At 34.6% G+C, this 15804-nt stretch overlaps 1 protein-coding gene across 6 annotated transcripts in view; it reads left to right on the forward strand.

Annotated features, from left to right (window-relative positions):
• Positions 1–15804, forward strand: part of MKLN1 (muskelin 1) — a 289454-nt gene that overhangs the window by 188603 nt on the left and 85047 nt on the right. The window lies entirely within an intron of this gene.

Consider the following 15804-nt stretch of genomic DNA (forward strand, 5'->3'; position numbering starts at 1 on the left):
GTTTCTATTTTTTGGTTAGATTTTCATGTATTTTTGATATGATTTTGTGGCTTTTAACCCAGTAAGCTGGGAATTATTAGAATGAGGGCATTGGATCAAGGGATATTAATAAATATGTAAGATACAGATTTGGTGGCTCAAGTTTATTTGCAAGCATACTTCATGTTGTTATTATTTTGGTTTTGTACTCAGGATGTATACTTATGTTTCTTCAACCTATTTTAATGAAAGTAGATTAAAGTCTATAATATTTTAGTGGTTCAAAATTAAAATAAGGTTTGATCTTACCATCTGGAAAAGAAAAAAATTCCAAACACATAGAATAATGGTATTTTATTATTTGAGTTTTGAAAAATCTCATCTTGGTACATAGATGGCCTATTGTCAAGAGGGGTGTGTGTGTGTGTGTGTGTGTGTGTGTGTGTGTGTGTGTGTGTGTGTGTGAAAGAGAGAGAGAGAGATTGGAAAAGAGAGAGGGATAGAGTGAGAGAATATATTACTGAATTTAGGTATTCAATTAATCTTTGTCATCACTTTTTGAGAAGAAAACTTTCTGCCAGGTTAGGAAAAGAATAGCTAGCACTTACATAGATAGTCCTTTAACATTTTCAAAGTTTCTCATTTTGATCTTGCCCAATCCTGAAGGGAAGGTGATATTATTATCCTCATTTTACAGATGAGCAAATTAAAGTCAACTTTTATCAGGGCCACACACATGTAGTCAGGATCTAATGCTACATTTGAACACAGGTCTTGGGTTCTAGTCCCTATACCACCTAGCATATTATCATATTGAATATTTGAGTTTTGGGATCTTTATTTCTAGTCAAATTTTTTAAGAAATGAATTCAGTATTAAATTTTTACATTAAAATTAAGGTCCAAATTTTTGGATCTTTTTTTTTTTTTTATTTAATAGCCTTTCATTTACAGGATATATGCATGGGTAACTTTACAGCATTAACAATTGCCAAACCTCTTGTTCTAATTTTTCACCTCTTACCCCCCCACCCCCTCCCCCAGATGGCAGGATGACCAGTAGATGTTAAATATATTAAAATATAAATTAGATACACAATAAGTATACATGACCAAAACGTTATTTTGCTGTACAAAAAGAATCAGACTCTGAAATATTGTACAATTAGCTTGTGAAGGAAATAAAAAATGCAAGTGGGCATAAATATAGGGATTGGGAATTCAATGTAATGGTTTTTAGTCATCTCCCAGAGTTCTTTCTCTGGGCGTAGCTGGTTCAGTTCATTACTGCTCCATTGGAAATGATTTGGTTGATCTCGTTGCTGAGGATGGCCAGGTCCATCAGAACTGGTCATCATCTAGTATTGTTGTTGAAGTATATAATGATCTCCTGGTCCTGCTCATTTCACTCAGCATCAGTTCGTGTAAGTCTCTCCAGGCCTTTCTGAAATCTGGATCATATTTTTTTATCAAGTGCTGTATTTGATTTGTGGGATGCCATAAATATGACTGTAGACCTGTATGTACACCTAAATCATAGAAACACAGCATCTAATAACTTCTAATAGCCAGGTGCATGTGCAGCAGAGGTAAAAAGAAAGAAGCTCAGAAACTCCACATCACTATGCCTAGACTGCTTCACCATTAGTGGGAACATTACTTGGCCATTTTTCCTCAACTATCTTACATGTGCTTCTAATATCGGCCATTTTCAAAGACAAATCAGTGTTAGAAGGCAGGTGATATAGTACATGGACTGCTGGACTTGGAATTAAGAATACTTAAACTACTAGCTATGTGACCCAGCTAAAATCTCATCTTTTACTGGAAACTTTTCTCAATGTTTCTTAAATCTAGTGTAGTGCCTTCTCTGTTGTTTCCTATTTTTCTTCTATATACATTAGAATCAGGAACTGTTGGGAGAGGGGAGTGATACACATAGTATAAACTTAGTCTTTGATTAAATTGGTCTGGAACTGTGATTGAGAATTTTTATGCTGGACCCTTCATATACATACATTTTGTTAAGTTAACAGGGCCAACTTGCCCAAAATATAGGCTGGAATTTGGGATTCTGGATTATTAAAATGCCTGGTATCTAATTCCTGGTGTCTCCTGACACTTGACTTTGCTATGGGACTTCCATAATCTGTTTTTAAGAGGAGAAAAAATAGATTTTAGGCTTCCACAAAATCTTGAGCCAAGTTATTGTTTGACGTTTACTAGTTTAGAAGTTGACAGACGTGTTAAGTATCTTATCTATAAAATTCCATCATTTCTTTTCCCCTTTCAGCATCTTACTCTGGTTTAATGCTCTTCTCTGGCTGCTAAAGGCCCGTTTAAAAAAAAAAATAAAACTTTATTTTCAAAGCCTATGCATGGATAATTTTCAACATTCACCCTTGAAAAACCTTGTGTTCCAATTTTTTCCCCTTTCGTACCCCGACTCTTTCCCTTAGACAGCAAGTAATCCAATATATGTTAAATTCAATTCTTTACATATTTCCACAATTATCATGCTGCACAAGAAAAATCAGTTAAAAAAGGAAGAAAAATGAGAAAGAAAACAAAGTGCAAGGAAATAACAAAGAGTGAAAATATTATGTTGTGATCCACACTGAGTTCCCATAGTCAGCTTTCTGGGTGTGGATGGTTCTCTTTATCACGAGATCATTGGAACTGGCCTCAATCATCAAATTGTTGAGAAAAGCTATGTCTGTCAAAATTGATCATTTTGTAATATTGCTATTGCTGTATACAATGATCTCCTGATTCTGCTCATTTCACTCAACATCTGTTCATATAAGTTTCCCCAGGCCTCTCTGAAATCATCTTGCTGGTCATTTCTTACAGAACAATAAGATTCCATAACATTTATACCCCATAACTTATTCAGCCATTCTCCAGCTGATGGGTATCCACTCAGTTTCCAGTTTCTGCCACAGACATTTTTGCACATGTAGATCCCTTCCCCTCCTTTAAGGTCTCTTTGGGATATAATCCCAGCAGAGACATTGCTGGGTCAAAGGGTATGCACTGTTTGGTAACCTTTTGGGCATAGTTCAGAATTGTTCTCCAGAATGGTTGACACCGTTCACAACTCTACTAACACTGCATCAGTATCCCAGTTTTCCTACATCCCCTCCAACATTCATCATTATCTTTTTCTGTCATCTTAGCCAATCTGACAGATGTGTAGTGGTAGTTTAGAGTTGTCTTAGTTTGCATTTCTCTGATCAATAGTGATTTAGAGCACCTTTTCATATTACTAGAGATGGTTTCAATTTCTTCAGCTGAAAATTGTTCATATCCTTTATGAATTTATCAATTATCAATTGGAGGATGGTTTGAATTCTTATAAATTTGAGTCAGTTCTCTATGTATTTTAGTAAATGAGATAAAGGTCCAATTTTAGGGGATACTTTGGGACTGTCTCTTCTTTGAGCCTAGATGTTTGTGGCTCATAATAATTTTTCCTTCCAGATAACATTTTATTTTAACAAATAGGTGAATTTCAAATACCTTGGAAATATCTTTTCCTTCCTCATAGGAAATTGCTTCAGGTTCAAATCCATATTTTGAAATGATAAGGTTCTTTTTCCACTTGCATCCTAAAATATACTTCAATATATATTTTTTTTCTTTTCTTCCATTTTGAATTTTTTTGGAGAGAGAATTTATTTGGCTAATAGGATTGGTATGGATTGAACAGGGAGAAACTTTTGTTATAGTAGGATGTAATAATCAAAACTGTTTTATGGCTAGCCTTTAAAGGGTTCAAACAAAAGTATGATATTTTTGAACTAACTTGTAATTTTGAAAATTAGTTATATGGATCCATAGACTCAGTGAAATAATACTGAATTTATGAATTACTCTTTGAAGATAAAAAAGCACTAGCCTTCTGTTGCCCACAGATAAACTTTGTTATTGGGAGGGTTTAAAGTTGGCAAATGAAACCCCTCACATGGATATTAAAGGGATGATATAAGGATTTTTGGTCTGCAAGCCAAATTCTTTTATCCTTTAAGGCAGCTATTTAAGAAGGGACACTATATGAATCCAATTTGTGTTGCAGTTTAAAAGTTTTTTTCTGTGCATAGGATTCAAGAAGAAATTGCAAGGCTATTTAATTAGTTCTAGTATACATCTGAACAGCTACAATCTCTTTAATTTGTGTAACTATTGGAGTCTCTGGCCTTGGTCTTAATCTTTTTGGCATTCCAGCCCAAAACTGCACTGTTTCTGGCTGTTCACTGAAAACTGTGTGGACACTGGTTTGTTTATTTTTTAGAAAGGCTGTGCACATTGAGTTGCTGTCTGTGTTTTGGAGGTAATGGTGTAGAGTTGTGAGAACAGTTTGAGGCTGTACTCAGACTTGATGATAGTCTTTGGTAAATAGATTGTATTAATAGATATATTTTTAACAGGTTGATTTTTTTGGGGGGAGGAAAGCAATAGGGAATCCATTTTTATGCTCTCATATTCTTTGAACTTTAAACTTTGCAATGGTCTTTACCTTTCCCTTTTTACTTTTATATCAGATACATGCTTGGAAGAATTCTGTGGTTATTTTTGACTCTGAATTGGTTTTGGTCTTGAATTAATGTTTTATAGCTTTTTGTTATTTTGGAGGACAGCATCTGGTGCTCCCTCTATTTAATTTGGCTTAAGATCAGAACCAAAAGGAATTCTGATGTTTTTTTCCTCTAAAAATCCTTTTATTGCTGGCCTGGAAAGGAGTTGAAAGGAGCATTTATCTTATTAAAATATTATATGTATATATGTGTGTGTGTGTGTATACATATATAATATATTTTATATATATCATATTTTATTCATGTAAAAGTCCTTTTATTGCTGGCTTGGAAAGAAATTGAAAAGAGCATTTATCTTATTAAAATATGAGACACACACACACACACACACGCGCGCACCTTCCAATGTTCAACCATTTTGTCTTAATTTCAGGTTCATCTTGGTTCTAACCAAAAGAGCAGATAAATCCTTATTGTAATACAATCTCATCTTTATTACAGCTGGCATTTTGGTGCAGTAGAAAGAGTACCAGACTCAGAAATAGACCTACCTGTGTTCAGTACCGGCTTCTGACACTTATTTGCTAGGTGCTTTACTATGAGCAAGTCAATGAGCCTAGGCTTTTGAAGATAATATCTGTAGTGTCAACTTCATTGGGTTGTTGGGAAGAAAGTACTTTATTAGAATTTAAAGCAAATATAAATGTGAATTGTTGTTCTTAATAACAAGAATGTAAGATTCTGTGCAACATACCCTTAAGATAGTGTTAGAGGGAAAGTGCTACAGAATTTTTTTTTTAAATATTCAGATTATTTCACCTAAAAAGTTTAACTTATTTTTAGGGAAATTTTGGGAAATTTTATTAACTTTTTCTCATCCAGGAAGATTACAAATTAAAGAACTTTAGTCATTTGATCAAGTGGCTGTTCGAATTCTAAAGTTGGGACTCTTCTCTTTTGGCCGAGTATTTTGTCACATGAGTTTTTATTATTTGTATTCTTAATTTCTAAAATAAAATATTTCAGATGCTCAGAGTCATAGATCTATTGTTGAAAAGAGCCTCAGAGATACTCTTATTTATGCTTGTCATTTGCAGAGGTGAAAATCCAGTGAAGTTTGGTGACTTGCTCCAAATACTACAGGTAGTCAATTCCCTCAAGGCAAGATTTGAAGCAGTTCTGGAGATAGTCTTAAATTCCACTTTTATATTTATGTTACATCCTGAAAAGATATTTGCTATTACTTTCCTCTTTTTTTAGACACTGACAAAAGCTGAATTAGTAAATCATTAAATTAAGGAAGCAAGAAGTGTAAAATTTATTATCTTGCTTTTACTGAAGTGAGATTATAAACAATCTTGCTAGCTTAAAATGAATTTTAAATGGGAAACCATTTTTCTTTAGTTTGTTTTTTCTTATAATGATAACTTTACTGTTTCCTTTTCCACTTTTTGTGTAGAAATTTGAATTTAGTGTAACTTTTAGAAAGGAAGGAAAGCCACAAGAAATTTTTTTAAAGTAAAAAAAAATTTTTTTTAATCCAAGAAAAGTAGAGATAATTGTCCTTTACTGGTGTAAAGAGTAATGATTTTGGGGCAGCAAGATGATGCAGTGTATAGAGTACCAGCCCTGAAGTCAGAAGGACCTGAGTTCAAATCAGGTCTCAGACACTTAACACTTCCTGGCTGTATGATCCTGGGCAAGTCACTTGACCCCAGTTGCCTCAGCAAAAATAAAAAAAATAAAAGTAAATAGTGGTGCAACATGTCTGCTCATACTTTTGAAAATTTAGAGTTAAGTAGATACCAATTTATTTGAAATTATTCAACATTTTAAATAATAGCTGCTTCCCAGTTGTTCCCAAATGTCCTCTTGGGTGTTTTTCCTGTTTATATTACTTACTGATAGTTTTTTAATCTACAATAGTAGGTTCAGATTGATACAATTCTAAGAATGGAGAACCTGTAAAGAAAAACTCATCATTGCATGGATTTTCCTTTTAGTTTTTTTTTTTTGTTTGTTTGTTTGTTTGTTTTTTTAAGATTTCTTATGAAGTTTTGTTGGAGTAAACTATCCAAGGGGAATCCAAACCTCAATAGATAATTAGGAAATAATGTGTTATTCTATTCATTTTGCATGTCTATCAGATTTGTTTATTATAAGTCCTACACCCTGCCCCTTTACCCTTACATTATTACATTATATGATATGTAGGGTCTAGGAGGAAGGCAGAAAAAGCAGTGTTCAGACTTTTGCTATGGAAAGGAATAATTTCATGAAAAGTATGCTGTTGACTATTTAAATGTCTACTGTATCATGAAGTTCTTTGTGTGATTTCCATAGGAATTTAGAATATACAATTAAGAAGCTTTTTATTTCATTTTCTTGAGAATGAGTTTTAGTGTTCTGGCAAAACCCTACTATTACAAAAGCAGCCAAGAGGAATTTTAAAAATTCACTTTGGAAGCTGTTTGTTGGCTCTTTTTTAGTAATTAAGGGAAAGTGGTGTTCACTGTCTTTCTGATGGCAATGTGTATGTTTTACTAGAGTTATCTTATAGTCTTTTAAAAGATAAAGGATTTGAAGGGAACATGGGAGTTAAGCTCCTATATTACAGATGTCTTTGTATCTCTGCTTTTCTGTAGCTATGTGTAGCATAAGAAGTATTTGAAGCATGCATTTGTGCCTTTCATCTGATTACTAAGAATTAAGGAATTTCTGGGCAACAGACTTACTTATTTAAAGACCTTTTTAGTAAACTTCAATGGTTCTCAGTTACTACCAGAATATATATATATATATATTTATATAAAATCTTCATTTAACTTTTATAGTGCTTCATAAATTGGTTCCCTCCTACCTTTCCAGTCTTATTATATCTTTTCCCCTTTCCATTTATTCTTTGATGCAGGACCCCTGACTTCTTTGCAATTCCTCAAAAAAAATACTCTCTCTTATTGGATGTTTTCACTGGCCATCCCTCCCCCAGGCCTGGAATTCAGTCTTTTATATATCTCTCCATCCTTCTTTCCCCGGATTTCCAGTCTCAGCCAAAATCTCACTCACTTCTATAAGCTTTCCTGGTGCCCCTGTTTCATCTATATATAATTATTTTCACATTATCTTCCCCATTAGATATGAAATTTTTGAGAGCAGGTATTGTTTCTGTCTTTCTTTGTCTCCCCAAAGGTTAGCATAAGTGCCTGGCAGTGTCTAGCACACGATAGATGTTTAACAAATGTTTATTGACTTGACCCGAAACAGACACAAACATAAAAACACTTCTTATCTTCAGGTTGGTAGCTTTCTCTTGGGGATGGCATACAGGGCAGCATGTACACACACAAGAAAATAGAGAAGAATTACAAAATCATTTCAAGAGGTTGGGGAGATTGTTATATACCTTTATTGTGGGCTGGTATTGAGCTGAGGTTTGGGGGCGATATGTGAACACTCTAAGAGATGGAAGTAAAAAGAGAGTGCTTGAGTTGTCTGGTTATATAAAAGTTATGTCATTCCAGAACTAACTGAGAAAAATCCTTTGGAAGGCAAAGATAACAGCAGTAATAAGGCTAGGGGCACAGCGTTGCAAGGAACTTCTTGAACAGAGAAGTAACAGGATCAGACCTCATGCAGGAGAGAAGAGAGCCCAAAGGCAGGGAAGCAATCATGGTAGTGTAGTGAGAGATTGTGAGAGCCTCAAATAGTAATTGTTGTGTGGGTTGAGAAAAGAGGAAATACAGACTTGGGAGATTCAAGGATGACTCTTAAGGTTGCTGACTTGGGTGACTGGAAGGATGGTGATACCCCTGAAAAAAAGAGGGAAATTCAGAAGAGGGGTGAGTTTAAGGGGAAAGGTAATGAATTATGAATTGGCATTGGAGATGCTTATAGAATGTCCAATTGGAAATGCCATAATTACTTTTAAAAAGTTTAAATGCCAGTTATATATCTGGTCTGTGCTAAGGATACAAGGAAGGGTAAAAGATAGTCTCTGCTCGCAAGGAAACATCACATGAAAAAAAGCTGAAAAGTCGGGGTTGGGAGGAAGATGGGGGCTAGTAGGAATAAGATGAAATCCATGAGGGCAGCAGGGTAAGAAAGGATCTGAGAGTTTTTCACTGCCCATCTTTCATCAGTTGTGATATAAAACTTGGTTCTTGTGTAAAAGACTGAACCTGGATATAAGACATAAGAAATATTATTTGAATGCACGGGAGCTTATGAGGTCATCAAGAAAGCGTGTAGAGTTTTTAGCATATACATAGAGAGGGCATGGCATGCATGATGATCAAGCAATGAAGATTTCAAAAGAATAGTCCGATAGGAAGAAAACTAAAAGAAAGCATTGTCACAATCTTCCCTCCTGGCCCCCAAAAAGAGAGTATCCAGATAGACAAGGGGTTGCATCAGATGCTGCAGGGAGGAGAAAATGAATGAGGATTGAAAAAAGGCCGTCAAATTTGTGAATTAAACAGCTCATTTGCACAGAGCAACTTAAGTAAGACAGTCAAAAACTAGATTGGAGAATGGTTTCATAGGAGAAGAAAGTGAAAGTTATGAAAATAATATGCTCTTTTTCTAAACTTTTGTGAAAAGAGAAAACATATAGAGCAATAGCTTTAGGAGGCAACAGGGTCTAGTGAGAGTTTTTAAAGGTAGGAAAGCTTTGAGTGCTTTTAAGTCTCAAGGAAACAAGTCAGTTGCTGGATTATCTGAGGTCTTTATGGTTTCTATTTTCAAACTTATCAGTGATTGTCACCCCCATTAATGTGATTTAAAGTCTTAATTGCTTGATCTTCAAATTCAATCCAAATTCCATTCACTTGTCAAGATAACCCAAGGCAAAGAGTAAATGGAATAAATGAAGTAAGTGGAAAATGGGTATATTTCATCACTTGTATCCCTCTCTCCCGCACCCTTCCAAAAGCTAAAGAATTAAGATTATTATAATAAATGCTAGGGAGGCAGTTTGGTGTATTGGATGGAGAACTGAGGTCTTGTAATCCAGAAAGACTATGTTCAAGTAACCCCTGTACTTCTTAGCTGTATGACCCTCAATAAGTTATTTAATCTCTTCATTCATTCTGTAGTTAATAGAATTTCATCATTTAGGGTTAAACTCAATATAATTAGAAGTTTATCCTCTGTCCTTAAACTAAATGCTATATTCACTGTACTTTTAGTCTAAAAAGTAAATTTGCTTTTTCTTTTATTTTCCAAATTAGTATTAAGTAATCTTTCCAAAGTAGATGAAGAAACTTAGTGTCAAAGAAATTGTTATTTAACCTTAGTCACACAAGGCAGGAGTAGCAAAGGGATTACAAATCTAGTAAATAATTATTTTCTTTTAACAGTATTTCTTTACATTTGGAGCTATGTCCAAAGGGCTAAAATTGTGCATATCCTTTGATCTAGTAATGTCTTTACTGGATCTATATCCCAAAGAGATCATAAAAAAGGGAAAGTAAACCACATGTGCAAAAATGTAGCAGCCTTTTTTGTAGTGACAAGAAACTGGAAACTAAGTGGATGCTCATCAGCTGGAGAATGGCTGAATAAATTATGGTATGTGAATATAATGGAATATTATTGTTTTGTAAGAAATAATGAGCAGGCTGATTTCAGAAAAGCCTAAAAAGATTTACATGAACTGATGCTGAGTGAAGTGAGCAGAAACAAGAGAACATTGTATACAGTAACAGCAAAATTATTTGATGATCACCTGTGATGGACCTGGCTGTCTTCAACAGTGAGGTGATTCAAGACAGTTCCAATAGACGTGTGATGGAGAGTGCCATCCACATCCAGAGAGAACTATGAAGACTGAATGTGGATCAGAGCATATTATTTTCATCTTTTGTTGTTGTTTGTTTACTTATTTTCTTTCTCTCTTTTCCCCCTTTGATCTGATTTTTCTGTGCAGCATAATAAATGTAGAAATATGTTTATAAGATTGCACTTGTTTAACCTATATTGGATTGCTTCCTATCCAAGGGAGGGAAGAAAGTAAGGGAAGGAGAAAAATGTGGAACCCAGGGTTTTGCAGGGGTGAAGTGAAAATTATTTTTGCATGTATCTTAAAAAATAAAAAGCTGTTATTATTTAAAAAAAAAAAAAAACCACGCAAATAATTACTTTAATGAGAAGCAGAACTGCCTTCTCAGGTGTGATACTGTTCTAGCTAACCGGACTTTTCTTGACAATCAGTGAATGATCATAATTCATATTTCTTGCTACCAATACTAGAGGAAATGAGTTGCTGTAATTTCAGAAATGAAGTGACAGTATGCCAATTTGTGGAGTATTATGTACTTAAAATTAAACCAATAAGAGCATAATTTATCTTCAAATTGCAGAATCTGCAGGCACAATTGTAGTTTGAACCTTGAGAACCTTTATAGTATATAGACTAGAAAGTACAGTTGCCTTGAAATTTCTAAGGTTTTTTCTTTTTTCCTTTGTGTGTGTGTGTGTGTGTGTGTGTGTGTGAGGAAAAAGAGAGAGAGAGAGAGAGAGAGAGAGAGAGAGAGAGAGAGAGAGAGAGAGAGAGAGAGAGGAGAGAGAGAATATATTCAGGTTAGTAATAAGCAGACAAAAGTTTTACTTTGGAATAAAGACTAAATAGACAATGAGAGAATATAAGAATTTAAGATTTCTCCTCCTTTCCCCCCACCCCGAAAATATAGTCTCCTTTGATCCACATTCAGTCTCCATAGTTCTCTCTCTGAATGTGGATGGCCCTTTCCATCATTTGAAAAGAGCCACGTCCATCAGAGTTTATCATGATATAATCTTGTTACTGTATACAATGTTCTCTTGGTTCTGCTTACTTCACCCAACATCAGTTTGTATTAAGTCTTTCCAGGCTTTTCTGGAATCAGCTTGTTCATTATTTCTTATAGAACAGTAATATTCCATTATATTCACATACCATAACTTATTCAGCTATTTCCCAACTGATGGGCATCCACTCCGTTTCCAGTTCCTTTCCACTAAAGAAGAATGGCTACAAATATTTTTGGACTTATAGGTCCCTTTCCCTCCTTTAAGACCTTTTTGGGATATAGACCCAGTAAAAGGCACTGCTTGATCAAAGGGTGTGTAGTTTTATGGCCGTGGGGCATAGTTCCAAATTGCTCTCTAGAATGATTGGATCATTTCACAGCTCCATCCTTTTTGGTCTAAGTAATGGTTTAATCTTGATCTGAGCTAGAACCCAATTTTAAATTTAATTTTTATATATTAATTGAAGTGTTGGGCATGGATTGTTATAATGGCTTTTTAATTTTTCCACCTATGTTTATAGTCTTTTCCACCTCTTTAATCTTATATATCATTCACATTGCAATTCTGATCACAGTGCTCCTTATCTCAAAAGCCTTCAGCATATATTTATTGCCTATGGAATAAAGTATAAATGCTTAGGCGGAGTTCCTGCCCTACATACTTTGGCTCTTTCTTCCCTTTCTAGTTTTATCTTCTCCCTCATTCTGTATACACTTCTTCCTGAGTTTTGATAACATTGTTTTCCTTTGGATTTCTTCCTTCCTATCCTTACATTCTTTCCCAATCTCTTATGTTAGAGCATCATCTATATTCTTTGAAGTATCAGTGTGTCCCAATGTTTATTCTGGTTCTCATTCTCTATACCTTCTTTCAGTGATTTAATAAGCTTCTGTGAGTTAATGTATTTGTATACAGATTTTTTAAATCTCTATATCTACTTTCAATTTGAGTGTCCTGTTAGGCATCCTTTAGACATATCCAAAACAATTCATCTTATTTTAAAAACACCACCTTCTCCAAACTTTTTTTTTTCTTTTTCTGGTGTTTGCTTTCATGCCAATATTATATTCCTGAATGATTCCAAATGATTTAGTTTTTACTAAATCACCCAGGTTTTCAGCATTAGTATTATCTTATTCTTCCTTCTCTGTGACCCATTCCACCCTTCTCCCTTGTGTTGCTGTAGTAGCTGCATGGTTGGAGCATTGGCTTTCAGTTTCTGCTTTCAGATTCAGTGTCCATATAGTCACCAGTATGACCTGAAGTGCAGGCCGGTGTGTGTCATATCCATGCTCAAAATCCTTTGGCAATGCCCTTTTGGCTTCTGGGATAAAACTAAAAGCCCTGCACCATCTGGCTCAGCCTACTTGTTCATACTTATTTCATACCTCTTCCTTATTAAGCAAGCTATTGTCCGGCCACATGAGCCCACTTGCTGCCCCTAAAGCTCTGCACTTTCCTGCCTTGAGGCACAAACTGCCTTCCATTCTTGGAATGTACAGTCTTCTCACCTCTCCGGCTTAGAATCCCTAGCACAAAGTTCAACTCGTACACCACCTCCTGCAGGGACCTTCTACTTCTGCTTCTTGGTGTTAATATTCATTTTTAAATGAGTATGTATACCTTTCTCTATTTACATGTTTTGTGTCTTCCTACCAGACACAGAAGAACATAAACTCCTTGAAGACAGGAACTATTTATTATTTGGTCATTAAGCTCAGTGCCTTTCCCCGGTAGGTGTTTTATAAATGTTTGTTGGATTGGATTTATAGCACCAGTGCTCTAATCAAGCTTAAATTTGTCAAATGGTCTCTGACTTTTTATCCTATACACACACACACACACTTACACACACACACACACACACACTCTCTCTCTCTCTCTCTCTCTCTCTCTCTTTCCCCCACTCTATTTCCTTTGGCTTTCCTCATTCTTATAAATGGTCTTAACACTCTTGGATAGGAGAAATCAGAAATCAGTCAACTTATTTCTGTATACTTTTATTTTTTTTGTATCATTTGCATGCTATTTAGTACTTTTTCTGGTGTTTGCTTTCATGCCAATAATATATTCCTGAATGATTCTAAATGATTTAGTTTTCATTAAATTTTCATTCAAGTATATGAAAAGGTTCTATTTCTATCTGTTTCATTCAGATTTATTCTTAAACTTTAACTGGGGCCACAAAGCTTTCGTGGACCAGAATGACATTTTGGCTGGACTCCAATAAGATACTATTTCTCTGCCAGATTTTATTTTGCTCAGCCATCAATGAGGCTGTTGTGGTAAATGTGGGTTTTTTGGTGGGGGTTTTGTTTTTATTTTTGTTTTATTTATTTATTTTTTACTCTGTGAGAATTTATGTGTACAAAGAGACCTGCTTTTCAGAAGGAACATTGGGAACCCAGAACCCAAGAGGAAAGGTTATTAAAGTTAATGAACTAGGGTAACCTTATCAGAAGGATGCCCAGAAACACTACTAAACAAAAGGTCAATTGCTGTTTCAATTATATACATCTTTTTTCCCCCTCTATTTTCATTTTTTCCAGAGGTTCATAACTCAATTGTGTTAATTAACTTTCTGGTAAAAGCTTGGCAAATGATTTTTATGCTTGATAAAAAGTCTTTTGAAGAAAAATTCTGTAAAATTCTCAATGTTCTGGAATTCTTTTAAATGTTAGTTACCTAATAGTAAAAAGTATGTTTTTAAGGCCTGAAATATGATCGTTTTGCTATTTGAAAAATTATCATTATTCATTATTTATTAGGTGCAATAAAGGTTCTGGATTCAGTATTTATATATAATTAAACAAAATTCTGACCCACTGGATTTACATTCTAGGTAGATGTTTCAAAAATATTGGGAAAAAGCTGGTTAATACTGCACCATTAAAAATCTATCCTTGATGACCAGTGCAATTTTTTATCCTGAAGCTTCCTTACCTCCACTGGTTAAACTCACTTGATATAAAAGTATCCAAAAACATAAGAATATAAGTTAGTTGAAACCGAGGCAATGTCCAGGCAATATTCTGGTAGTGAGTGTCATAATTCTTTCTTGTTGAGAGAATTGGCTAGTATATCTGTGGAATATGGACGTGTTGTAGAATGGTAGAAATAGGAGATATGTTGGAGATCATCTGGTTCAACACCTTCATTTTATTTACAAATGAAGAAAGTATAAAATTCAGTAGACCTGTCTTTTTTTGGACTTCAGAATTATGCCTCCTCAAATTTTGGCTTATCCTGGAATTTCCCTTAATCCGTGGAGCCTCTTCACTCTCCTATCTCTGGAAGGCCTGATCCTCTTTTCAACTGGGCAGTTTTTTTGGGAGACTTCCATTTATGGAGAGCCAGGGCTGGTCTGCCTTTGTTTTGTACCTGGCTTTGTTCCTAACTTCTACTGGACCTCAAAAACATCATTTCCCCTTGATTTCCTTCAGCTTCCTTTTATTTGTTATTTCCCCCCATTAAAATGTAAGAAAACAGGGACTGTTTTCTTCTAGCTTGCATTTGTTTCCCCAGTGCTTAGGACAGTACTGGCACATAATAAACAATTAATAAATGCATGTATTCTCCCATGTAGTTTCATGATCTTATAACTTTCCATAGAGTTATAGTCTCTATATAGATAGTATTTCATACTTGACATTTTCTCTGACAAGCAGTATGCCAGGTGCTGAGATTCAAGTATGAAAAAGTGAGATAGTCCTTGTTCTCTAGGACTAAAATTTAGAAAATAAAGGAAATACCGTTAAAAAAAAATAAAACCCCTAACAAGGAAATTGAAAAGGAATTACCAAAGAAAAAAAAATTCCTAGCTATGATGGATTCTCAGGACCCATACTTCACAAATTATTCTTAAATATTAAAGCATCCTACCAGTGTCTTTTTATTTATTTTTTTATTTTTTTCCATTTTTTTATTAGACCTTTTTATTTCTTGAAACATATGCATGGATAATTCTGCAACATTAGCCCTTGCAAAATCTTGTGTTTCAGTTTTCCCCTACCTTCTCCTACCTAGGTGGCAAGTAGTCCAATATATATTAAACATGGTACAAATATATGCTAAATCCAATGTATGTATACATATTTATACAATTATCTTGCTGTACAAGAAAAATCAAATCAAACCAGAAAAAAATGAAGAAAATAAAATGCAAGCAAAAAACAACAAAAAAATGAAAATGCTATGCTGTGAACCACATTCAGTCCCCATAGTTCTCTCTCTCGGTGCAGATGACTCTCTTTATCACAAGATCATTGGAACTGGCATCAATCATCTCATTGTTGAAAAGAACCAAGTCCATCACAGTTGATCATCAGATAATCTTGTTGTTGTCCATAATGATCTCCTGATTCTCTTTACTTCATCTAGCATCAGTTCACATAAGTCTCTCTAGGTCTCTCTGAAATCATCCTGCTGATTATTTCTTACAGAACAATAACATTCTATAACATTCATATACCATTACTTATTTAGCCATTCTCCAACTG

Source organism: Sarcophilus harrisii, chromosome 5 (assembly GCF_902635505.1).
Source record: "Sarcophilus harrisii chromosome 5, mSarHar1.11, whole genome shotgun sequence".
Classification (NCBI taxonomy): Eukaryota; Metazoa; Chordata; class Mammalia; order Dasyuromorphia; family Dasyuridae; genus Sarcophilus; species Sarcophilus harrisii.